Source organism: Esox lucius, chromosome 7 (genome assembly GCF_011004845.1).
Source record: "Esox lucius isolate fEsoLuc1 chromosome 7, fEsoLuc1.pri, whole genome shotgun sequence".
NCBI classification, from domain to species: Eukaryota; Metazoa; Chordata; class Actinopteri; order Esociformes; family Esocidae; genus Esox; species Esox lucius.
In genome coordinates, this window is record NC_047575.1 from 35,850,360 (window position 1) to 35,877,230 (window position 26,871).

Below are 26,871 nucleotides of genomic sequence, written 5' to 3' on the forward strand. Positions count from 1 at the left end.
AGGAGGGTAGAAACAAACAACAGACGATCACCTTGAGCTACCCTTGAAAGAGAGCAAAGAGGACGCTTTGTGCTTAAAGGAAAAGCATGCAGACAGCATTCATTTGCACATAGCCTCCTCTCAGTTTCCCCTTTCCTCTCTCTTTCTCTCTGCCCCTCTCTCTCTTTCTCTCGCTCCCTCTCTCTTTCTCTCTGCCCCTCTCTCTCTTTCTCTCGCTCCCTCTCTCTTTCTCTCGCTCCCTCCCTCTTTCTCTCGCTCATCCCTCCCAGCCCCCCATATTTATGTCCTCTTTTCCCCGTTGCACGCGTTCTGCATGACTCAGTTGTTTCTGGTTAAATTACCATTCATGCAAAAACAGAGAAGTAGCAAAGCTAGGCCTACATGCAAATGTGGTCTCTGTTCATTAATTCACTTCTAAATGCACTGTAAGGTCCCCACAGCTGGCTATTTCTGTAGCGTTATGTGCCTGCTTAACTTGTGAAAAACTAGGTTGAGTCTTGAAACTGCGGTCCGCGGAGGATGAAAATAAAACAAAGTCACAAAAATAAGCCAATATACAAATGCTCCAATCAAAGCAAACCGCTCAGCTGTTCCGACCTTATTCAAGCAATGATGAATCTAATATTGAACAACCTGCAGTGGAGTGATGCCATTAAAGTATATGACAATGACCCTTTTCTTTTAAACAGAGCAGGCGTGTTTGATCATAAAATGAAATTAAATACACCCCTGAATAATTCACCGCTGGGCACAAAAAGGCCTCACGTGAGGTCTATTTACAGGAATGCTCAGGACACTCCCAAACAGACCACTGCAACTCAGCTACCAGCGATACTCGGTTCAAATCCCAGCACCAACAAGATGATCTGACCATTGGCCCCCTGTGCAAGGCATATAACTAAGGCTGTAACGGTAAATTCATTTGTAACCGTACTGTATGGTACAGGTGGCACTTTATGTTAAAACTTAAATAAAACCACATTAGGCTATTCTGTTTAAACTGGAGCCTGCGCGCACATCGTAGCGGAAATTATAATACCCGTTGGAGCTTTTCCATCTTCCCTTCTGGGAGCCGAACTGGAGAAGGAACAGCTGCAGTGGAGAGTCTCCAATTCAGCGGCATTTTGGCAATCCAGTGAACCACAGTGGTGTTTGACAGAGCATTGTGGATAAAACAGTATAAAACTGTATGTTGCCACTGCTCGATGAAAGCATCAGACGCGGTGGCGTCAAACCTTTGACACTAGTGGCGTGCAGCTCGCAAGCGATGTATTATATATTATATATTCTCCCTGATAACTGATTTTCAGTAACGGTGGACAATTTGTTTTGGCACTGTAAGGAAAATGTGCCGCGACCCACAAACAGCAGTACATGCGGTACTGTGGGTCAGGCGCACCGTCACACCGACACAGAACCGGGCACTGCACCAGGGCACTGCACCAGGGCACTGCACCAGGGCACTGCACCTGGGCACTGCACCTGGGCACTGCACGAGGGTTGCCAAACCATAATGTTGGATTCCTGACAGCAACCTCACTTCCCAAGACTGTCTCAGCTGGTATGGGCAAAAACTATTATCACACTAACACAGGGACCATGTCGCAGTCCTAAGGAGAAACATGTAGCAGGAAGCTGGCAGGTTGAGGTGTAGGTTGTGAACATTCATTCTCACACACACAGGTCAGTGGACAGAAGGCCAACCTGTCTCTTCACCAGATCAGTAAGAGGGCACCATGCTCTCAGAAACCTTCCCTTACTATTACCAAAATGGAACACCAACTCCCTCAACAAATGAACTCCTTAATCCACCCACACAGGGACATACCTGATTTTTACAGTACATGTAAGACGCACATGCCATTATCCTAACATTAACCTAACACTGTACATAAGCCTAAATCAGACCATACATGTGATAGAAATTACAGACAGTGTTGTCCAGCCAGGACGGCCACATCAATGCGAGCTCCCAATACTAAAAACAAACTCTTCTAATGGAAATAAAACACAAATATATAATCTATAAATGTTTCTTAAAACAGTAAGGGAAGGGAATGAGGAAATGCCAGGGATTATTGTAGAATAATCATGGAATCTACAAATAACATATTAAGGTAAAGCTCGCCGGCAACAGCAAAAATAAAAGCTCTGAAAGTTGGGAACCACACACCAATACATGTGTGTAAACAGTCACACAGGACACAGACGACAGCTCTCTGTAACAGGCGTGACCCGTAAAACAGTAGACCCTCTGTAACCTATTACGCTCACCGTGTCCCAGTTACATGTTCCATTACATGTATTTGAATAGGGGCAGTCAAGCCTAACTAGCCGGCTAGGCATTGCAACCATGTGAAATGAAGAGCTTTTAAAGTCCTACTGTGGCATCTCCTTCTCCCCTCTCGTCAGACTTCCCACTCTCGCTCCACTTTGATGATGCATGTAAGTAGCTGACTGGCTGATCGGCACACCAGCCTCCCTCCTGTCCCCCCCCCCAGCTAGGGGGCCTCCGTGTCATTCTAGGGCCGGGCCATGCCGTGACGAGCGAGGCTCGTTTTAGTGCAGACTTAGCTCTGGCGTGGTGGACTTCTCCAACTCCTTGGGAGGGAGCAGCTGGGCCTGCTGATCTCCCATCGGCGCTGGCTACTGTACAGATGACATTTATGTAAGCGCTGCACCAGAAGGGGCCACGTGAGAAAGAGGAAACATCGCTCAACATCTGGTTTCAACATAACACCCTTGCCCCGGCCAAGAGAACTCCCAAGTCTTTCTGGACTGAGTGAGTCAGTGAGTTTCTGGATCTCAACACGGATACACATGTGGAAAAGACACAAAGAGACAGTTGGGGAACCAATATGACATACAGAGATCCCACTGCATAAAAATCACCTCTCCGTTCTGTCAGGAAAACGCTTAAATGCTAGACATGGGATTTGTTTTTTGCATTTCAGCATTGTCACATGTAGTGAACGTATCGGCAGTAATAAATTAATGTTGGTCTTTCACAGAATTGCCTGCCCACCTGTGCTGCGTCTGGGTGTTGTTCGCCAATGGATTCCTAACCCCCTGCCCTACATTGTTATCCAAATGGAAAGACTGTTCTGTCTGTGGCTGGGGCAAGTGGACAGTGCAGAACTCATCGTAATTTCCCAGTTGCTAAAAATCAACACAAATCAATGAAATTCAATTTGGTTTATATGAGAAAACACGCATTTAATTGTGTATAAAATAATTTCACTGCAAATAACAAAACGTGCACACGCGTTTAAACTGGTGGAAAGCAAAAACTGGAGTTGAGTCTACAGGAGGGAGATTGGTTCTGAATGAAGCATAATCAACTATTTTCTACGAAGGCCAGTTTGAGGACAGCAGTTTCAGATAGATGGAGGACGCAGGTTCATGGACACTACATGGACATGTACTACACTTTTCCATTTAACAGGGACTGTTGTTAGTGGCAGAATTTCTTAAATAGTTGGGTCGACCAAAGCAGATAAGGCTAAAGGGCAGTTAACAGTGGCGGGGAAGGAGTGGAGGGACAGAGAAGAGAGATAAACGAGAGACAGACTGATGAGAGAGAGAGAGACAGGCGAGATAGAAGTGAGAGAGAGGTGAGAGACAGACAGGAGAGAGAGAGAGGTGAGAGAGACAGGAGAGAGAGAGACAGGAGAGAGAGGTGAGAGAAAGAACGATGAGAGACAGGACAGCGAGAGAGACAGGAGAGAGACAGACCGATGAGAGAAAGGACAGCGAGAGAGACAGGAGAGAGAGAAAAAGACACAAATCTCTTTATCTAGGAGCCCACAACACAACAAAAACTCTAACAGCAAGAAGTGCATTTAAAGGCACAACACCAAATCGTCCTCCACAGTAACTGAACACAAGAATCCCTGAATTCCCCAGATCCCCTTGAGCAGCTCAAGGTTCCTAACCGGTATATAGTAGACATACTCAACCCTCAGTCTAGCTGCCAGCGTCCCCTCACATGCCCAGAGAACCCAGGCCCAAAATAGGAGAGCACAAACTGCCAATTTAGCTGCCCCTGTCACAAAATCAAGCAAAATGACTACAGCTCATCAACTAAAACTTTACCTAAGTCCAAATATAAACAGATGAGAGAGAGACAAACTGAGAGAGAGAGACCGATGAGACACGGAGAGCAATGGACTGGGAGCACAATCAACGGCTGCCTGACACAAAACGAAGGACAGACATACCAACAAACCTGTTTTATTTAAATGTTATAATGTGTTTGTGTTTTCTTCTCAAAGTTGACATCATTAACTAGTTTAATGAAATAAGTTAATATTTTTTATTCTATATTTATACACATTGCAACATCATGCCGGTGCAGCAATTTGAATGGAATACATTGAGAGTGTGAGATGGAGTGGCAGAAAGGGAGAGTGTGTAAACAGCAGGGGCTCGGCTTCTCTCCCTTCATCCCGCCTCCTCTCTCCCCACCACCAGGGACACCCATGCTGGAAACCAGCCCAGAGCTTCAGGCAGGCAAGCCTGCAGCCCCCCCCCCCCCCCCCCCCCCACCTCACATCACATCACAGGGCATCCTCAGAGAGCTGCAGGGAGCAGCAGGAGAGAGAGACAGAGAAAGGGAGGATCAGGAGTATAAGAAGGGGAGAAGAGAGATACCTAAATGAGATCACAAGCGTTACTTCAGACAATGGAAGACATCTCCAGACCTTTCCACAGGGATCCATCCACTGGCTGAAATCATTTAACCAATTACGTCGTCAGCACAACGGCCACATGAACGCAGTTCCTTCTAGGCCCTTCTTTCGGCCAGTCACAGTCAGGGACATAGACAATGGCTTCTTTTCCCACTTAATTTCTTAAGTAAGCCTCTCTCTTGTAATGGCCCCGGACTGAGTGGCTCGGGTTTTCACGTGTTTGTGTGCATTGGACCTGCGCTGTCATTGTTCAATGAAATAAGCAGCACACAGTGAGACCCGGAGGGTGTAATATTCCGGCATACAAGCTCTCATCTCTGTCCACGCATCACTGCCCTCCACTATAGACAAAGGGCTTCAGCATTAGGTTACATCAGGAAGAGGACAGCGGAAGCATCTCAAGCACCCTTTAAGTATTTCAGGCTGGCATTGAGGTTTGCCAGGCTCTGGGTCTGGAGAGAGGACAGGAAACAGTCTTTTGAGAGAGCGAGAAATGTCCAGTGTGGTCGTCGAGGAGGGGTCTGCCCCCGTCTGTCCCCACCAAAGGGTTACCGCACGGACGCCCTCCTCCTCAGTCCTCCTTTTGACAATGGTTACTGTAGCACCAAGGAAGGAGTTGTGCCTTTCCCCCCGCGGTCCGCCACTGGGTCTGCGAGCCAGGCGGCTGCTTGCCAAGCCTCACGCTGGAGGTGGCCTGGCCTGGCCGAGGATAGGGGAGGCAGGGAGGCCAACCCCCGTGTCTGGCCTGTAGGACGCCTGGCTACAGGGGGAGGGAAGTCAGCAGTCAGGGGGAAAGGGGCTCATGACTCAGCCACTGAGCTGCACATCGCCATGAGACGGGGTCCCGCTGGCCCTGACATGACACAGGGCAAGAGTACAGACAAACAACGAAAGAGACAGAGAAAGAAACCAAGACATTGAGAGAATGAAATAGAAAGGGGGGGACTATAAAATAGTAAACAGCTTGGGCATCATTTAAATCTGAAACATCGGAGAGACAGACAGGGAGATATTTTTACCAGATTATCCAGAAGACCTAACCTCCACTATACACACAGACAGACAGACAGACACACACACACACACACACACACTGCATCTTTCATGCAGGGCCGTGAATGTAGGACGGTTGCATTGGTACACTGCCGAGAAATGATGGAGTGAATAATTCATGACTGACAAGGCTTTCTCCTCAGGCGGCATCGGACCTCCTCTGCTCTCCGGGCCGACGACTGGGTCCTCTCTCTCCTTCAGTGTCTTTGTTTTCCCCAGCCTCCTCTCACAATCTTTCTTTCACATTCATTTGGCCCATCCTGGGCTGTCTTTGATGAAGTCCTTGTGCTGGGCTAAGGTGCTCTATATGTTATGTAGGCTGTGTGGGAGGGGAAACTGGGGTCCTTACACAGTGACTGGGCTGCCGTTGTCACTGCCTGCATGCAAACCTCCCTGCTGCACTGTGTAACTGCTGAACCGAATGAATAGACAGTGAATGGACAACAAGGCGGAAATAGACTAGTATAAAAAAAAAATACTACAAGAATTTAACTTTCCAGTGACACCAACTTGCCCCGGGGATGAACATCAACATCAACATGCCCTCCAAAATTATCTGGACAATAAAAAAAATTTTAACTTTATTTTCTCAGCCAAAAAGGGTGTCACAGAAAGATTATTTATTTAAATGGTTAAGCAATATGTCACTTAGAATAATGTTCACCATTTAGATGTTATAGTGACATGTGAATTAGCTTACGTTAGTAACTAATTTAGCGACGTTAGGACCTCTGTTTAAATGCATAATGGCATGCCAGTGAGAATGAGCACCGCAGTTCTGTTTCAAGGTGTTTGCCGACAGGGAGTGGTTCTCCTTTGGGTAGGCCAAAACGTTTATGGGGCATGTTGCCAGTGGTGGCCAAAGACCCTCCCACTTGCTGCAGAACTGCTGTCTGAAGTAGAGTGAGGAGCGTAACATTAGTGTAGCCATAGCCTCTTAGACCATTTGAATCATGTCAAAATACGCTAAAAGAGATTGACATTATACCACACCATTCAACCACAATGGCTAGCTAGGAGGTAGCCAGTGGGAAAAGTTAACAGTGCCTACATGGGTTGGTGTGTTCAACCTCTGATTAGACCGCCGTGTTGAGTGGCTGAACAGTGGAAAATACCAGTAACAATAGTTGGTATCTATACTTATCTCTCTCTTTTCTTCAGTAAAGTGTTTAAGCACATGAGTTTTAATGGCTTTATTGACTCAATTATATTTATATAGCTCACTACTGGAAACTATTTTCTATCATGTGAAAAACATTGAACCACACTAGCCACACCTTCAACAACCATGTGAGGAGAGGTTTCTTGAAAATCAAACATCCAATAGAGAAATGAGTGCTGGTTTAGAAATACATACATTTCCAGCCCTTTAGGGAGACGTGACAAGATTTGCTGTGCGGATAATGTTTTGAAAAATACATATATTTTCATGACAATATAGACAGATGGATGTGTTCTACACAGGTATACTATCTACTAGCTTAATTGGCAACCTGGAGTACAGGAAATGGTTTTAAAAGTATTATGAAATGTGATTGTGTAATCCCCATCCCAGTCAGTGGAATACTATAGTGTCACCATGTTAAATCATGGTGAAAAAGGTTTACCTACTGATAGAACATAGGCTTTCAGTAAATTGACAAGAGTTTCATGATCTGTACTTCTGAGGGTGGATTATCCCTTTAGTGCCAAAGTCTCAGTCCTCAAAACTAACAACAAATAAAGATTGCAATAGTACATGCCTAGCTGAGCCACAGCAAAAGATATCTCCATTATCTGGCGGGCTCAGTGGGTTACAGAACGTTACAGGCAGTAATTGCATGCAAAGGATATTCAATCAAACCCAAAGCACAGCCTCAAACAAAAGCTGACAATCTATACTTCAACCTCATAGTAATTGTTTGATTTGAAATCTAACGGTTTAGAGTATAAGAAAAAATGCTTCACTGTCCTAATAATTACAGAAGGTTTGTAAGTGTTCTAAAATATAGCTGTACATTTATAGTGATCATTGGAAATAAAAAAAAAATAGAAGAATGCTTCAATACAATTTTTTTTAAATTAATTTCTGTTGGGATATTGTTTGATGCATAATTTGCATAACCAAATCAGCAGATCCGTTCATTAAAACTCCTGGTTACGTCTAGAAACATTGATAGATAACAGTATGGATTGTGTGCACTATGCCAGTGGAACATTTACAACATAACCATCTATAGATAACAGTATGGACTGTGTGCACTATGCCAGAGGAACATTTACAACATAACCATCTATAGATAACAGTATGGATTGTGTGCACTATGCCAGAGGAACATTTACAACATAACCATCTATAGATAACAGTATGGATTGTGTGCACTATGCCAGTGGAACATTTACAACATAACCATCTATAGAGAACAGTATGGATTGTGTGCACTATGCCAGTGGAACATTTACAACATAACCATCTGTATGAAGTATGAACTGAGCCAAATCAAGTATAACTAGCCTCCTGATAAAGATAGAAGAAAAGGTTCTTATGTACTGTAGCAGGGAAAATGACATGCAAATGCCTTTCCTTCCCCAGGTAACTGCCGATGGGTTGACATGATTCAATGATCTCAGACATATTCCTCCATGCAACCCATAATATTCCCCTTCACATTGGAGTCCCAGGGAGAACAGGACCATGTAAACAGGAAAAGGTCAGAGGTAGGGTTATGAAACTTTCTGTTCCTGCACTAATTTGTCTCCACTCCGTTGCACCTCTTCACATAACAGGCTAAAACAGCTGGTTCGCTCTCGGATGGGAAATGTAGCTGGTTAATTCACCGTCTTCATGGTTGGTGGGGATGGGCTGACCCCTGCTTGTCTCTCCCTGACGACTGGGTGCGCAGAGCCCATCCAACAAAGTCAGGAGACGTTAGCCTGCTTATTATTCCAGGGGGCCCTGGCCGGCCGGTGCCATGCGGCTAGGCTACACCTCGGCAGCACAAAGACAGAGCGTACAGGGGAAGCAGTGATGAATGAGAGGGGACACCAATGATAAGAGATGTGCCCCCCCCCCCCCCGCCGCCCTCCACTGCTACAGGAAATAGAACCGGGCCGTTTCTGGATGGGCGCCAATTATAGAGCTTGCCCCTGTCGACGACCCCTCCCCAACGAGACATTCTATAAAACCGTGTCTTAATACCAGACGTTTTACACACAACCTTGGTTGTCAGACACCTCACAAGTTATTTTACTAACGTGGTCTCGGGAATTAGACTCCTCACAGCCTAGCCTAGGTCTATTCTACCAACCCCCGGACAAACACGACATCCTTTACTTGTTTGTTCCACAAAAAACATCAGTCACATTATTAGCTGGGATCAGACAAACACTCTTCACAACACCAGAAGCCAGAGTGTTTTTTTTTTTTTTTTTTTACAAACACTGACCCAATAGCAGACACCTCACAAACACTATCCTGATACCAGACACTGTACAAACACCAGTACTCTAACCCCAGACACATACACGATAATCTCATAAATACTGTTCCAATAAGACAACGGACTTCTGACACCTAACTGGTATCCAATACATTATCCCTACAGCCAACACTAATTCTACAGCTCAAAATCCCATTCTGTTCCAGGGCTTCCGGATCTACAGACCAGAATGGAGCCAAGTTCATTTTAAGAACGTGAGTACTGGGAAGACAGCCTAAAGGGCCGTTTCTTTGTGGTGTGCCAGTAACACACCAACAGACAAACAACACATCTCACTCCCAGACACAGACTCAATCAGTTTATCATTAAAAGGAAAGGAAAAACTCCTCCACTGGTCTACAGACACCACCACTGTTGTCCATCTGGAGAAGGTCAGATCCACTCACAATTAAGGGCCAGGCTTTTTGACCTCCCCTCATTGACCTCCTGTCAAAGGCCAACAACCATTAGGGGCAGATGGGGGAGGAGCCTGACGTGGGAAACCAAGATATTACACTTTCTTTTGACCAAACGTTGCCCTTTCTCCAACTGATTTGGACAACACGATACCACAGAGCCAGAAACATGGACAGTTCAAGGAAACTGATAGGTAACCAACATGGGTGGGGGTGGGGTAGTCCCAGGGTCAAGTGGAATGGGGGAGGCAGTAGGAACCAGCCAGACACCCCCCCCCCCCCCACCCCACCTCATTCTGCCCTAGACGCTTGTCTGGGAATGAGGTCACGACTCTCCCATAGTCCCCAACACAAAGGGCTGCCCTGTCAGTCCCCAGACCAGCCAGCCAGCCAGCCAGCCAGCCAGCGTCTTCTCCCTACCGACACTGTGCCGAGCCACCATCCAACTCCAACGCTCCAGACATAACAATCGATCACCGCCGCTCCCAATGAAGAGCCAATCAGCGTTATCCTCCGCCGCCCCCCGCGGCACAAAACAAAACAAACACTGTCCAATTGTCAACAGTGCATTTTTGAATGGCCGCGTCGATCTGATACAGGAGTAAACCCAGAGGTCCTCCGGGACCACAGTGGAATTCCAACTGAAACCAGACAGGGCATGGAATCGTGTGCCGTTTGTGTTTGGTCTGCGGTGAATAAAGACAGGATATTCCATTTCCAGTAAACAAAAGTGAAGGATGGCAAGAGGGGAAAATGGAGGGAAAAAGGGAACTTTTCTGTTGCAATTAGTTCTGATGAGCAGGTCTGCTTGGCAGCCCGCTATTGAGGGCCTATTTTTAGCCACGGCTTCAGGAGAAAACCTGCGACGCAGCCATGCACATCAGACCAAGGGGAAGAGGATAAAACGTGTGCCGTCCGCCGCTACGGAGTGGTGTGTGTGTCTGTCAGTGCAGTCGACACCTTGTTACATGGAGGGCGTGCACGTAACCCGCGCGGATACTCCCTCTGCACCTTTTATTGTCTCTCCTTCTCCCAGACATGTCCCACTCTACTCCGCAAAACAGCGCACCAAAAACCTTCTCCCATTCTACGTCGCAGCTGTTAATGCGGAGATCGCGGGGTGACTGAAATTCCTCAACTGTCATGAAAAAATCCTGCTATAATGTTCAGTTGACACACACACACACACACACCATATTTACTTATCAATGACTGCTGAGTTTTCAGGGCCAAGTGTCAGAGAGGGGAACATATGGCAACGATGCGTGTGAGGAACCAACTTCAGAATTGAAAGCAAAGAGAGGGGGGGTCTGCACAATCAAGAGGAGAGATGCATAATTGTTAGCAGTCACTTCAAAAGGTTACCCAGTGGAAACAGGCCCCAGTCCTCATGAAATCTTCAAAAGCCATTTAATTCTGTGTGATGATCATCGGCTGCCCTGTAATTCTGTCAGGCGGCAGCACAGGCAGCCATTACGCGATGGCAGACACCAACATTACCTCAGCCTAAACATAAATAACCAGCCATAGTCATCTCACTGAGGACAGTCATTCTACAGTCCTGCTAGACAAAGAGGAAGAGTGGGTACATGCATAGGAGGAGTAGAAGGAGCTCTGAGATGTGCTGAAAAAAAATTCTGAGCAGACAGTGGAGTATGGGGGACATTTACTGAGAAACTAACATGGACCACCTCTGAAATATTTAGGGACAGAGAGCGCAATGACTGCAGAAGGAGAAAACACACACAACTACAGATATGGACCTAAAAAGAGACATGTTTCCACCTAAGTGATTGGGGCATTCACAGAGGCATGGCGTAACAGAAGCGGTGAGACAGGTGCCATGTTTTTGCGGGCTGAAAGCCTGCTCCAGGAAAGGAAGCCATTTTAGGGTATCCTGTATAAACAGCAGGGAGAAAGCTACTGTGGGGATATAATTAGAGCAAAGAGTGTAACCTGATGGCAAAAACACAAAGCTAACACAACCACAGTACCATAACTGTTTTCCGCTGTGACCTAGGCCTTACAGAGGCTGAAGGGGTGTCTTAATGGGTGGGCCTCTATCTGCCCTTACATAGAAAATACTATGTTCACCAAAACATGCAACCACACCCCCAGACACGCATAACCACTCCCCCCCAGACACGCATAACCACACCCCCCCCAGACACGCATAACCACACCCCCCCAGACATGCATAACCACACCCCCCCAGACACGCATAACCACACCCCCCCAGACACGCATAACCACACTCCCCCTAGACACGCATAACCACACCCCCCCAGACACGCATAACCACACCCCCCCTAGACACGCATAACCACACCCCCCCAGACACGCATAACCACACCCCCCCAGACACGCATAACCACACCCCCCCAGACACGCATAACCACACCCCCCCAGACACGCATAACCACACCCCCCCAGACACGCATAACCACACACCCCCTAGACACGCATAACCACACACCCCCTAGACACGCATAACCACACACCCCCTAGACACGCATAACCACACACCCCCTAGACACGCATAACCACACACCCCCTAGACACGCATAACCACACACCCCCTAGACACGCATAACCACACACCCCCAGACCCGCATAACCACATCCGCAGACATGCATAACCACACCCCCAGACATGCATAACCACACCCCCAGACATGCATAACCACACCCCCAGACACGCATAACCACACCCCCCCATACATGCATAACCACACACCCCCATACACGCATAAACACAAACCCCCCCCAGACACGCATAAAAACACAACCCCAGACACGCATAAAAACACACCCCCTAGATACGCATAACCACACACCTCCTAGATACGCATAACCACACACCTCCTAGATACGCATAACCCCACACCCCCAGACACACAACCATGCATAACTTCACACCCAGACAAGCATAACCCCACACCCAGACAAGCATAACCCCACACCCAGACAAGCATAACCCCATACCCAGACAAGCATAACCCCATACCCAGACAAGCATAACCCCATACCCAGACAAGCATAACCCCACACCCAGACAAGCATAACCCCACACCCAGACAAGCATAACCCCACACCCAGACAAGCATAACCACACACACTCATAACCATAAAAACCTAGACGCAACCATGCATTAAAGTAGCAGAGCACCAGCTCACAACAGGATCTCCAACCAACAGTGAAGGTTAAATCAGCCCAATGCCAAGAACATACATACATACATATACAGACACAGACACACACACGTGTATATATACACACACACACACACACACACACACACATACTGTATAGACTAGTGCTAGAACTACCCTGGAAAAACCATCTGTTTCTCCATACTGCCATTCTCAGAGGGCGAATTATGGCCGGCACTCAACATAAAACATCAATTTGAGTAATCAGCTATTCATAATTTCAAATCAGTATCGGGTACTTGGCAATGCCGGCAGGCAGCGTGACAAACGGATTCTAGACTATCGCTCGGGTCGTAGCAACTGGGGGGACAGAGGAAAATAAACAACCTGTTTAATGTTTAATTGACAACAACATTTGTTGGGCAGGGAAAACCACAAAAGCCTAAAGTCCAATCCAGTTATGGGAATATGCCTTTGACGACATTGAAAGCCTAGAACAGTTTTTCTATTTCTTGGCAGGCTTCACTGGGGGCAATTATAAAAGTCGATGTCAAACTTTAACAAAGGAAAAAGGCTGCGGTAAACATTGTCTGTGAAAATAGTAAGCTGGTAAGTAAGTCTACCTTGCTACATTTGGTTAGAAAACACTCAGCAATTAGTTCATTAGGGAACACATCTAGTTTGCTGCAACAGCCCATCGTGACAAGGACCCATGACTTGTGTGCACCAAGACTCCATCTACACATTACGGTTGTATGACGCAACTGGACTGTTTTCTGCCTGCCTATTCACTTGCACGATTCTTGACATTCTCATAAATTACCAGTTTTTGCAATTACATAGGACTGCCACTGACTGGATGTTTTTTGTACCATTTTCAGTAAACCCTAAATCCAACACATTGAGACATATCAACACCCGATTAATGAGTAGGTTGCCAAACAATTCTGAAGGGACATGACATTTGCACATATTCCAGGGCAAACTATCATAACAAAAATTTCACAAGTATCAGTGGTATCAGCTACTAGCCAATCAATGCAGAAATGACATGATTACCCAAACACTGTGTAGCCATTATTTGCTTAAAAAGGCAAACCTAACAGACTACTGCCATTACGACCATTTATTTCCAGCAGTGTTGTCCCGTCGGTCTGTGTGGAGTGTATTCACTAGTGACAACCGTCTTTCCCCCAAAACCATCTCGAAGCCACAAAGTAGACAAACTGTGAGAAGTACATTATGAGTAAGCATACAATTTCTGAAATATTAGTGCAGTCCAACAATTAAATAATGGCAATTTTAGAAACTGTTCTAACATGGCCCTAAAATAACTGTGTTTAAAAGCAATGCATTGTGTGGAAGACATACTGTGTTTTATTGTAAACTATGGACAGTGCAACACACATACACACATCATAAATACATGTGTGTATATTCGTGTGTGTATACACAAACTAAGGCTGCACAATATATCGTTTCAGCAACGACATTGCGATGTACGCATATGCGATTTAGTAATCGTGCGATCAGTCTACAATTTTTATTTTATTTTTATGGAAAACTAGCATTATATCTGTCTGATATAACGTAATTTACTCAGATTTATTTGTTATTGGATACACAGTTAATTAGAATTATTAGAAATGTACAAAACGACAGAGAAACATCACAGATTCAATAACATTGCACGTCGCCAAAGACATGGTACCAATTAACACGGTTACCAAAGAGGGTTTTAAAAACATGATCCGTTTGCTTGACAAGCGGGATGTAATGCCATCACGCAACTCTTTTTCTCAAGTTGCCATCCCAGAGTTGTACGAGAAACGCAAGGCACAAGTTGAAACAGAGCTGTCACAAGTGGAATATTGTACAGCAACAACAGACTTGTGGTCCAGCCGGACAATGGAGCCCTACATAAGTCTGACCGTACACTTTATTAATGACTTCCACCTGAAAAGTCACTGTTTGCAAACTGCATTTTACAGACTGTCAGGTTGATAGGCAAAGCTCTTTCTGAAGACATCCTCTGTTTTTTCATATCACAATATATATTGCAGAAAAACAAAATATCGCAATGTCAGTTATTTCCAATATCGTGCAACCCTAACACAAACATATAATAATTTTGTATGTGCAATAATTTGGCATTATTGACAGAATCTGTGAGTTCTGCTGAAAGAGCATTTGGCCGGATTGAGAACCATGCTGTAGCAGTGGCCCAGACACATTTATATCCATTATTGTTTTTTGTGTGAATTTTCAGCAGCAGTAGTAACAGAACAACCCTAAAACAGGCACATTCCTCACTTGCAGAAAAGACAGGCTTATTAGAACATCCAACAGATTTTAGTTTTTTTTAAATCTATGAATAATTAATTCAGAAAAGTATATAAAACCTTTTCATTACATCATGTATATTTACATTCCTCTAATGTTACCTGGTACAGTGAATATCAAAGATCTTTGAAAATTCAGATTCTGTACATGTACAGGCTAAAATCCCCTTTAACAGGATCTTTTAAGCAAAAATATATACTTGAAAAACAAACTGAGAATTTATAATAGCAATACCTTCTATAGAGATGCCTAACTGTAGAGATCATATTAATTATAATTTATTAAATTTGTAGAGCGCTTTTCATTATTTTGAATAATCTCTAAATAAAATATTAAGAAAAAATAAACATGTAAGGACAAGAAAAGCACAGTAATTGACAAGAAGACTTCCTATATAATATGTCTTTAGGCCTGTTTTAAGTGAGCCCAGAGTATATAGAGAGGCATGCTACAGAGATGCCTGTTACAGAGCCATGAGGAACACACAAACAATCCAGAGTTTCCTTCATCCATGCTATAAACACACCCTTGTATCAACCTACCAGTGCTGGATTTTGGCAACGCAACTAAAGCCTTTGCCAACAGTCAACTTAAGAAAATGTATATAGTTTTCCACAACACCATCCATTTTTATACGAGTGCCCAATACAATATTCATCATTGTGATCTTTAAGCCAATTAACAGGCCACTGCTGTAAATGCAATAGCAAACGTACTGGTAACAAATTATTTATTCCCTACTAGGCAAAGCCCTTTAAGTCAGCTCGTCCATTAAGATCTCACCACCCAATAGAAATCTGCACTCCAACATACCTGGTTATTATATTGTTCATTCATAAAGTCAATACATCCTATGGCCGTTATTCCTTTCGGTTCTCCACAGCCGTTAACTGGAATGGACTGCAAAAAACTAAAATTTGACAATCTCATCACTCCTTAATGCTTTGAAAAAATAAATGCCTAAGCTAATATCTGCTCACTTTTGCTAAGCACTTTATTCCATCTGTAAATAAGTATAATCACACACCGTAATTTCTGTGTAATTTATTGATCTGACCTTTGGGATTACTTTGTTTTGCGCTGTTATGCCTTTGGCCAAGCCATCATTGTTAATAAGAATTGGGTCAGGAATCAGCTTACCAGATAAAATAATAGCAAATTAATAAAAAAAATACATTAAACATTTTTATTTTTTATCTTTCTGTCAGGAACTGGGCACTCTGCACATATTACAACTATAGTAAGTCTTATCTACAAGTCAGAGCTGTAGGTTAGGTGGGCAAGACAGAAGCCATTTCTCACAAAATAAAAAAATCTAATAAAGAAATGTCCCATTCAAATCTACATGAAGTTTGCAAAAAGACACATTCCATCTCCCAAAAACATATTGGAAATGTGTAATTGCATAATGAGACCATGGTAGAACTTTTTGGCCTTAAATCCAAAAGAAGTTTGGCACAAAGCCAACAAGGCTCATCACCTAAAGTACATGCAAACTACTGTCCAGGTGATAGCAGCTGGATGCTAGGGAGGCACTTCAGTACAAGGGCTCTGGTCAGGATAGAGGAGATAATGTACAGTTCCAAATATCAAGATATTTTGGCACAAACCCTGTTGACTTCGGCCAAAACGTTCCAGTTATAGAAAGATTTCAATGTTCAATATGACAATGATGTGAATCACACAGCCAAATCAAACAATGAATGGCTTGTACATGACAGATCAATGTCCGGTAATGGCCCACTCAGAGCCCAGACCAATCCCATCGAAAATGTACTAATCTAGAGGTCTGTGGATATGCGTCCACCTGCAATTTGACTGAACTCTTCAAAGAAGAGTCAGGAAAGAGATTGTAAAATCTGGGGTATCCACATGCACTGCATACCGACATTATTATTACCAGGTATATTGATATTTGTTATTTTGCAATGTACAGCATACTGGCATCTTGATCTATTTTCTTGAACGGGGTGGTTTACCAAATGAACAGGCCACAGAGCGTAGTGAAGTAGAACTGAAGCAATAGCTTTCCACCATGGTAACAAGCAGCAAAAACACAGTCATATTTTAAGAGCAAGAGCACACATTGACTTGTGATGTTTTCAAACTATCCAAGCCATAAAAAGTCCCATTGCTGGTGGACACTGCATTAAATCTTTCACCTCCACCTCAGAGAGCTCCTTATTCACATTTTAGGGGTGGGATTAGACTTCAAGGGCCTCATGTATGTCCCTGGGTACCAGAAGTTAGACCACTGGTTGCCAAGCTCTTTCAGCCGAGGTTAAATGTATGGCCTCGAGGTCAGGAGGGGGGCCAGGTGCAGCCAGGGCTTATTCTTGGCAGGGTGGACTGACCTTGTGTGTATCTTGGGAGAAAATGAGCAAGAGTGTGTGCATACACCTACGTGTGTACGCTCGTGTTTTAACCCCCCCCCTTCATCACCCCTACTTCCTTAAGTTCACCAGTAACTTCAGAGCGTTACAGCACCACGGGACCTGCCTAATAGATGAGCCAGTGAGAACTGATCAGTGTCGCTCTTGCCCCGTTGGTACTTTGACCCACAAAGCGTTTTCTTTGTTTATCGCCAAAGTAAATGGTCAAGATTGTGTCCTGAAAGTAGAGTTATTCTAGTAATCCTGGTACTCTGAACAGAACAAAACGAGACATCACAACATGGGATACACTTCCAAATATCACTGTAAAACCACACCTTCTTCTGTCAGTCACTCCCCAGTGACTATGTTATATAATGAATAAATTACCCTGCAGCGAAAGACATCTTCATGGATTTATGAATTTCATGGATTTTATAAGGATCCCCCGTTAGCTACTGCCAAGAGAAGCAGCTACTCATCCTGCCAATCAGAATACCAATCTCTCCTTCAGAGAACCAGAGATAGGAATGCAATATTTATATCTAATTTCCTTTGATGGTAAAATAATAAGTACACTTCTATCTTTTATTTCCCCTTTTAACAGAGCTAACAATGTAGGTTTCAGTGTCTTACCCTTTTTTTGATACATTTTTCCTCACACAGTAGAACTGTTTCAACTGTGAGATGATTAAGGGATTTCTTGCATGTACTATATTCCTATAGGATTAAGATCTGGGCTTTTGAGGCTTATGGAATGGCCAAGTAATTTCTTATGTATGAACCATTCTGTAGTAGACTGCAAAGTTATTTGGATAATTGTCCTGTTAGATTCAATTGCAGTTTAGCTTCAGCTTTCTCCTCAATTAGATTATATATTATGTGGAATTCATGATGGCAAGTTGAAGCAAAGCAGGCCCAAACCATGCTTAACAGCTTGCATAGGGTTCTTTTGTTCAAAGGCAGTGTATTATTTTCACTAAACACACCTGGCATTGCGTCCTAACAACTCCATCTTTGAAGACAAACAGTCTGGTCAACAGAGTAGAGCTAACTAGAGTTACATCAGCTAGCCAGCTATGTGAACTTCATACAAGAAGCTGACTGAGCAGCTAATCAAGTTCATGGTAATCCAAAAGGCAAAATGTTATGCTCTACAAGACATATCGGTTATGGGACGTGCATTGCGGAACAACATTCTCGTAAAACAACATGGAATTAAGAACAGTAAACAAACGTAGACAAAAAAGTTGCCAAAAAAAGTATTTAGATTTCTGACTTCTAGTTCGGCACTATTACTCAAACCATTTGGGAAAGGATGCCCTGATCTGACAGACGTGACCATTCCGGGTACCAGAGCCACAGATTAAATCTTTGTTCATTTTGGTACAAGACTGAAATAAAAGTTTCCAAGGGTTAGGCTTTTCTCCATGTGACACCAGTACTCTAACCCCAGACAGCCAGTCTGTCCATGGACCAGGTGAAGGCCTCTACATGCTCAAAGGCTATTTAGGCAGGGTAGCATGTGCTCTTGAAACAATGGCTGGATAGTTGAAGAGCTCCAGAAAACTGGACAAAAAATATTTATTAAAATATATTAATCTGTATTTTATCTTAACAGTGAAAAGCACTTTTGTTTAAAAAAAATATTAAAATGCCTGGCAGGGGCAGCTATAAATTACAATTCGCAAAGAATTCACGGCTGTCCAAGATTAGCAAGAAAATGGACACGGCTAACAAGCCAGGTAGAGCATCCACAAATCTAGAACCTCACCTATGCCTCAAGAAAAGCCTGAATCTTCAGGGCATAGATTTTTCTGGACCCTGATGTAAAGATGTTTCTGTGTACCTCAGTACAGTTCACTTTCTAATCCTCTTTCACACACTGTGCTCCAATTCAATGCATCGGTTATCACTGCTATGTAGAACAGAGGCAATCAATTAATCAATCAATCAAATGTATTTTATGAAGCCCTTTTTACATCAGCAGTTGTCACAGTGCTTTTACAAAACACCCAGCCTGAAACCCCAAGGAGCAAGCAACAACAGGGTTGATGCACAGTGGCTAGGAACTAAGAAGGCCTGAAACCTAGCGAAGAACCAGGCTCAGAGGGGTGACCAGTCCTCTTCTGGCTGTGCCGGGTGAACGTTTTAAGAGCCCAAATTGTAGTAATTAATGAATGCATGTGGGTTCGGGAGGAGGAATGGTCACCGGAGTGGCAGCTAGAATCGGCACTCACTCCTAGTAGAAAGCACCTCCTGCCCACATCTTGACTGTATTCCCTGTGCATGGAACCCATTCTACATTGGCCTTGTTTGCGGCAGGCCCAGTGGAACCACTGCTACTGCTGTTGCCTCTCATCTCCAGGTCTTGCTGACTTGGTGCCAGGGTGTTCTTCCAAGTATCACCAGGCCTGAAGTTTGCAACAGAGTTGCTTTCTGACTCACTGCTTCACTCTGAAATACTACACCAGTACAGGCAATTTGGAACTGTCAACCCTTGATTGCAGAAGGGGGCTGGAGCCTTTTACAAGAGAGAAATCAAACTGGCCATCCAACTCACCGTTTTGACTCTGTTTCTGCGCGCAGGCTTCAAATGACCAGTGAACAAAATATTCCCCTCCTGCATAGGGGACTGAAGCTGCCATGTCTGAGGTCCAAAATGTCTTATTCAATGGTTAGAGAGGACTAGTGAAATACCATTTCAAAGGTTAGAGAGGACTAGTGAAATACCATTTCAATGGTTAGAGAGGATTAATGAAATACCATTTCAAAGGTTAGAGAGGACTAGTGAAATACCATTTCAAAGGTTAGAGAGGACAAGTGAAATACCATTTCAATGGTTAGAGAGGACTAGTGAAATACCATTTCAAAGGTTAGAGAGGACTAGTGAAATACCATTTCAATGGTTAGAGAGGACTAGTGAAATACCATTTCAATGGTTAGAGAGGACTAGTGAAATACCATTTCAAAGGTTAGAGAGGACTTGTAAAATACAATTTCAAAGGTTAGAGAGGACTTGTAAAATACAATTTCAAAGGTTAGAGAGGACTAGTGAAATACCATTGCTAGAAATCTAACAAGACACGGCCGCGTAGGGTGTTTTGCAACTAAGAATGGCATTTATTTTAAGATTTCTCATGGTCGAAGTGTGTACTTTGCTACCTGACTTAAACTTTGAGGGAGTCTCACTTCGAGGGTGTAGTCTTCACAAAAGCCTTCACAAGGAAATTTGTCAACTGGCTATCCTGCAATGTGCTGGGTGATAGGAAACACTGTTGAGACAATTCTAATGTCTTTATTAAAAAGCCATATTTACCCACCACTAGTGTGTCCCAGCAATCAGCAAAAAACAAAAGGTCAGAATAATTGCTACAAAACATTCCCCAATTTATTTTTAGTTTAGGAAGCAGGCTCAATCAACCAGTGACATCATTTGTCGAAATTTCCTGGCACAAAATTCCAAAAATACTGCTGGTGCATAATTATCTCTGAATCACCTCCAAGTACTCAATTATTTAGGTAAACTGAAGAAAAAAAAAAACAGAAGATGTTACAGTGGATTTTCCCTTAAATAAGAATAAATACCTCCCTTTGTCAATAGGGAATATACCCCACAGCCTAGTAGCTCTGTGGTCTATGCTATGTTAGTGGAGACTTCCATACTACTGAAACGTGAGCCTTAAAGGCAGCAAAGCATAAGAAAGCGCCTGGTTTGCCGGAAAACCCTAATATAAAAAAACAGAGCACGTCACTGAGCCAAAGGCAGCCTGTAAAACCCCAGCACCAGGGATTGGTGCAAATGCCTGTATTGCGAGTTTACGCACTAGCGAGAGAGGGAAAACAGCTGTATCATAGATTAAACATTTTCCCCAGGTCAAAAAACAGGATGTGTTGGATCCTTTATTATTTTGTGTGTGTACCAACCAGGCAGAGAATGACTGTCTGGGTGGGCAGAGTGCTTGTGAACAATAGGAGCCCTTTGCTCACAGTCACCTCTAATAGTAGAGTGGTTTAGTGGGGCAGGTGGCTCAAATGGACAGGGGAAGGCATAGCTCACCCATATCTCTTTGTTGTGTGCTGCCTGGCTGGTTTCCAAGCAGTACATGAGGATGAAGTTCGTTCCAATGTCAAACTGTAACCGCAAAGTCGAGCAGAAGCAGCCATAACTCTGTAGGCACAAATCTGATAATCAAGTGTGAGCTTAAACAATACTTCAGCCGTGATTCAATGCAAACCTGCCAGCTCACTGGTAACAACCTTGTGGGCTAAGAGCATAGCAATAGTTAGCCTAGTGTTGGAACATTGGTTGTGATACATGTATCGTGTTGATGATAGAGGACTGAACCTTCAGTTTTCCTGTAAATAATATAAATTAGCTCCTAGCAGACTTATGACGACTAACAAAGAGCATGCCCCCCAACTCATCAACCGGGTGCTGTAGAGAGCGTCAAAAACAACAAGTTCCTTGGCAAATTCGGCATGTTTCTGGAGGACCTTCACAATTTACTGTGCACTGCTGACAGCATATTCTTAGGTTGAATCCCAACCTAGAATAACAACCGTTCCACCTATGGTCATATGGCCCTTCAGGAGATGGCAATGTTTTGGGGACACGTTGCCTGCCTTCCAAGCCATTTTACTCAATTCTGCAAAAAGGCCAAGAAGTCCACCATGGCTGCTGGTGCTGCTAATATTTAACAGACAGACAGAAGAGAAGCAGCACTACCAAGACAGAAGAACTGAAAAAGCTTCTGGCCCCAGGCCATCAGACTGTTAAACAACCAGATTTGCACGGTAGAACCCTAAGGTGCACACACAAATTCACACTACACACTACACACTACACACTACACACTACACACACACACACACACACACACACACACACACACACACACACACACACACACACACACACACACACACACACACACACACACACACACACACACAACAAGCAGACACTCACTTATCAACACAAAGGCATATCCCATTCCATGAAAAGGTCTTGACAAAGAGACAACCTGGAGAACTCTCCAAAAATGTTTGCGGGGAGGTTCCACTAAAATTGGCAAGACAACAATGAGAGACAGAGAGGGAGGGAGGCGGGGGGTTGGGGGGGGGGGTGGATAGGAGGCTCTCACACTCCTCTCTCCCCAATGTCACCGCTGTGAGGAGGAGGAGACCTAATAAGCGGGAGGAAGCCAAGGCCAGAACTAGAGCCTGCACTCCATTAGAGGCGCTGTTAAGGCGCAGAACAAACACAGAGTAAACACATTAACGTCACTCTTCACATCTATGGATGGCTGCATTCACAGACACTGACTCATCAGGCCAGTAATGAGAAACGAAAGAGGCTTGGCCAGGGCTGGCAACCCAGCCCCCTGCGCGCGCACACACACACATTAACAGACGTGGACAAATTCTCACATTCTCCAAAAACACCACCCACATAAACATATGAAGAAAGGCAGATGTAGTCTTGACACAAGGATTACGTGCATCACACACATGCAGGTAAACAAATGAACACACACTAGGCTACCAGAAATAAGTTCTCTAACCTACTTTTGGAACCTGCTCGGCTGGGGTTTAGAATAGAAACCTAGTTTGGTTTATGACCTACATTATAGGTTATGGCATCATATATTAGTCTGGCTGACACCGGCTCTCACAGCTCCTAGCGGTGTGGTCACGTGGGCCGCGTCAGCCAGGCTAATCATACATAGCATATGAAGAGATAATACCACACGCACACCACTGATCTATCGGTGCAGCTGGGCCAGGAAAATAAGGCTGAAATTACGCCTGGTTAATATAAAAACACAAATGCGGGGCAATACAACAGTAGAAATAAATCAACAGCAATGATTAGCAGCCATTTTGGTTGCTAAAGCACAGCCTCACATTACTCCGCATTGGAGTAACGGCGCCTGGCACCCCAACCCAAACAATCAAGGGGCAGGTGGGATGAACAGAGCTGAGGCTCGAAGGAAAATGCAGCTGCACTATTCCCACAGCGGGAAACAATATTATCATTCATAATAATTGGGTTACTGTACTCGCCAATGAGCAAAATTCCATTACATCCACAAGCAAACAGGGATGGCACTGAGTCATGCGTGTCAGGTCGGATAAAAGTATGGCGCTGTCCCTCAGTAATAGCCGGTGGCCACGCCAGACGGCACCACGGTTTTGGGATGCTGAGGCAGGTGGGGGAGGGTTGGGGATGGTGGTGTCTTTAAAGGGGTGGGGATTGCCGGACAGTCCACCACACATGATCAGTCATCCACAACGCAGGATGTCTGAAACACTGATGCACCAAAACTGCCCTCTGTAATCTAAACTGAGCAGACGTCTTCAAATTGACCAGTTCCTGCTGACAAAGGGTACGTTGGGTGGTTTCCAGATGCCATCATAACAAAATGGAGAACGCTACCATGAAGAAAAAAAAGAAGCGAGGGCAGCATTTGATTTGATCACTGCTAACCACAAGTGTCCTTCAAAAAACGGGGATGAAGCTTTCCAAAAGTCCAGCAGTCTGAAGTTCACAGTGACTTTGAGAAAGTACCGGCAGGTTTTTACACATTCTCTCCTCCGAGGTAGAGCACTAGTGACTTTTCGGGCAGCCCACCCGAGGGGCCATTTAACTGCCTGTGTTTCATGCTAATGGGTTCTGAAGAGGCTTCCCAACAGAGACACTGCATTTAGCACTGTAATAATCGCTGCGACCTTGAACTCTGTGACGCACACATTTCATTCAGGGAAGCCAGAAGAATTTATGCACCTCCTCCCTTTATAAAACGCACCAAACAGCGCTCAGCTATACTGAGCTAACGGGAACTGGGCTTTAAATAGATGGCGGTTCGACGTTCCGATGCATTGTCAATAAGTGATCATGTAGAGTGGTCCGTACACTACCGTTCAAAAGTTTGGGGGTCATTTAGAAATGTCCATGTGTTCTATTAAAATTAGTTTGAACAAGGCAATAAAGCAAAATGAATAGGAAATATTACCACCACCGAAGCACCTCCAAACCATCACATTGCCTCCATCATACTTGATAGATGGTGTCAAGCACACCTCCAGCATCTTTTCCTTTGGCCATCTTAATATTGTCTTTTTATTGGCCAGTCTGAGATATTGCTTGTTCTTTGCAACTCTGGCTAGGTCAGGATCCCAGAATCACCTCTTCACTGTTGATGTTGAGAATGGTGTTTTGCTGGTATTATTTAATGAAGCTGCCAATTGAGGACCTGTGAGGCGTCTGTTTCTCAAACTAGACACTAATGTATTTGTCCTCTTGCTTGTGCTCTTGTGCACCAGGGCCTCCCACTCCTCTTTCTATTCTGGTTAGAGCCAGTTTTGCGCTGTTCTGTGAAGGGAGTAATACACATTGTTGTAAGAGTTCGGTTTCTTGGCAATTTGTAAGATGGAATAGCCTTCATTTTTCTCAACAAGAGTAGACTGATGAGTTTCAGAAGAAAAATGTTTTTTTTCTGGCCATTTTGAGCCTGTAACTGAACTCACAATTGCTGATGCTCCAGATACTAAAGAAGGCCAATTTTATTGTTTCTTTAATCAGCACAACCGCTTTCAGCTGTGCCAACAACTGCAAAAGGGATTTCTAATGATCAATTAGCTTTTAAAAATAATCAACTTGGATTAGCAAATGTGCCACGGGAACACAGGACTGATGGTCCTCTGATGATGGGCCTGTGTTCACCTATTTTCCTAAAATTCACCTAAGATCTCACCTAAAGTTTGCTTTTGTGTCACATAGTTTGACCCCAAACTTTTGAACGGTAGTGTACACGGGAAGTCCCTAGAAGCCCACCACCCAACCAGCCCACTCCTCTGTAGTTCAACGACAGTCACTGGGGTGAGTGGGTACACAGCAGCCAAAGCAGACCTCTGTAACACGAGGACACCGAATACTGACAGCTGACTGACTAGAGCACATAACACACAGACACAGAGGACAAAGGGGGGCTGCTGTCTGTGTGTGAGAGAGAGAAACAGAGGAGCGAGAGAGAAACAGAGGAGTGAGAGAGAGAGAAACAGAGGAGTGAGAGAGAGAAAAACAGGAGTGAGAGAGAGAGAAACAGGAGTGAGAGAGAGAGAAACAGAGTAGTGAGAGAGATAGAAACAGAGTAGTGAGAGAGATAGAAACAGAGTAGTGAGAGAGATAGAAACAGAGTAGTGAGAGAGATAGAAACAGAGTAGTGAGAGAGATAGAAACAGAGTAGTGAGAGAGATAGAAACAGAGTAGTGAGTGGAACAAAGACTGAATGGAAAAGGAAAAGGATAGAGAGATAGAAGGAGAGAGCGCCACAGAGAGTGAGCAGGGTGCGGGCTGTTGTTGTCAGTGACTGGGGACAGTGTGTGCCTGTGGTGTTGTGGTGATGAAAAGCACAGGAAAGGCATGCACACCGTTGACTGGCTGTAAGAGAAGCCTGTGTAAATAGACCTGGGCCGGGGGGAGGGCAGCGAAGAAGGGGGTGTGTGGTGTGTGTGTGAGTGCGCGTGTGTCTGTAGCGCGTGTTGTGGGGGGCAATCCCACACCCCCAGCCCCTCGACCACCCACAGAGGGAGACGCGACCTGACAACGCAGAGAGGAATGGGGGGGGGGGTGATCACATAAGTGTGTATGTACGTGTGTGTGCGCAGACAGAAAGACAGCCTGGGATTAGCGTCACAGTACAGTCTATTTACAGACACACTCCTCAACGATTTCTTCTTCATAACCCACTAACATGGAGGTCTTAGGTGCTACATGAGCAAAGTGTTCAGGCCTCGATATAACTGCAACTAGCAGCTGTTGGGCAAAACCCGTACAGACACACAAACCATGGCTCTCCACAGACAGAAGACTAACAAATCACCTCAGATGAAGATCAAATTTGATCAGAGAACCAATCTTTAGGACAGCTGGTGTATATAGGAACGCAAACTGTGCGGGTCTGCGTGTGTGTTTATTTATCTGCGTGCGTGTGTGTTTATTTATCTGTGTGTGTACTTAAACATAATCAGCTCCTTCATTCTATACTGACCAGGAACCAGCTGCATTAGTGGCTGTCCAGGGGGGGGTGGGGTGGGGGAGGGTCTGGTTCGCTGGATGGGGAGTAGCCTTAGCCGTGACAGATCTGCTGTCAGCGGTGCAGACACAGGAAGACGGATGGCCAGGCCCCTCTGCATTCTGGGATGGGGGGGCTCGAGGAGTGCGTCTGAATTCCAGAGGGAGAGGCATATTCCCAGTCGCTGTCTGTCTGTCTAATGGCCTTGTGCTCTGCAATCATTCTCCCCCACACTGGGGGGCTAGCTAGAGCCTAGCGGGACCACATCCAATTCACCCTGGCTCTAATCGCCTGATCTGGAGGCT

At 44.7% G+C, this 26,871-nt stretch overlaps 1 protein-coding gene across 6 annotated transcripts in view; it reads right to left on the reverse strand.

Moving 5' to 3' along the window:
• Positions 1-26,871, reverse strand: part of cux1a (cut-like homeobox 1a) — a 166,418-nt gene that overhangs the window by 84,532 nt on the left and 55,015 nt on the right. The gene's annotated exons all lie outside the window — the stretch shown is intronic.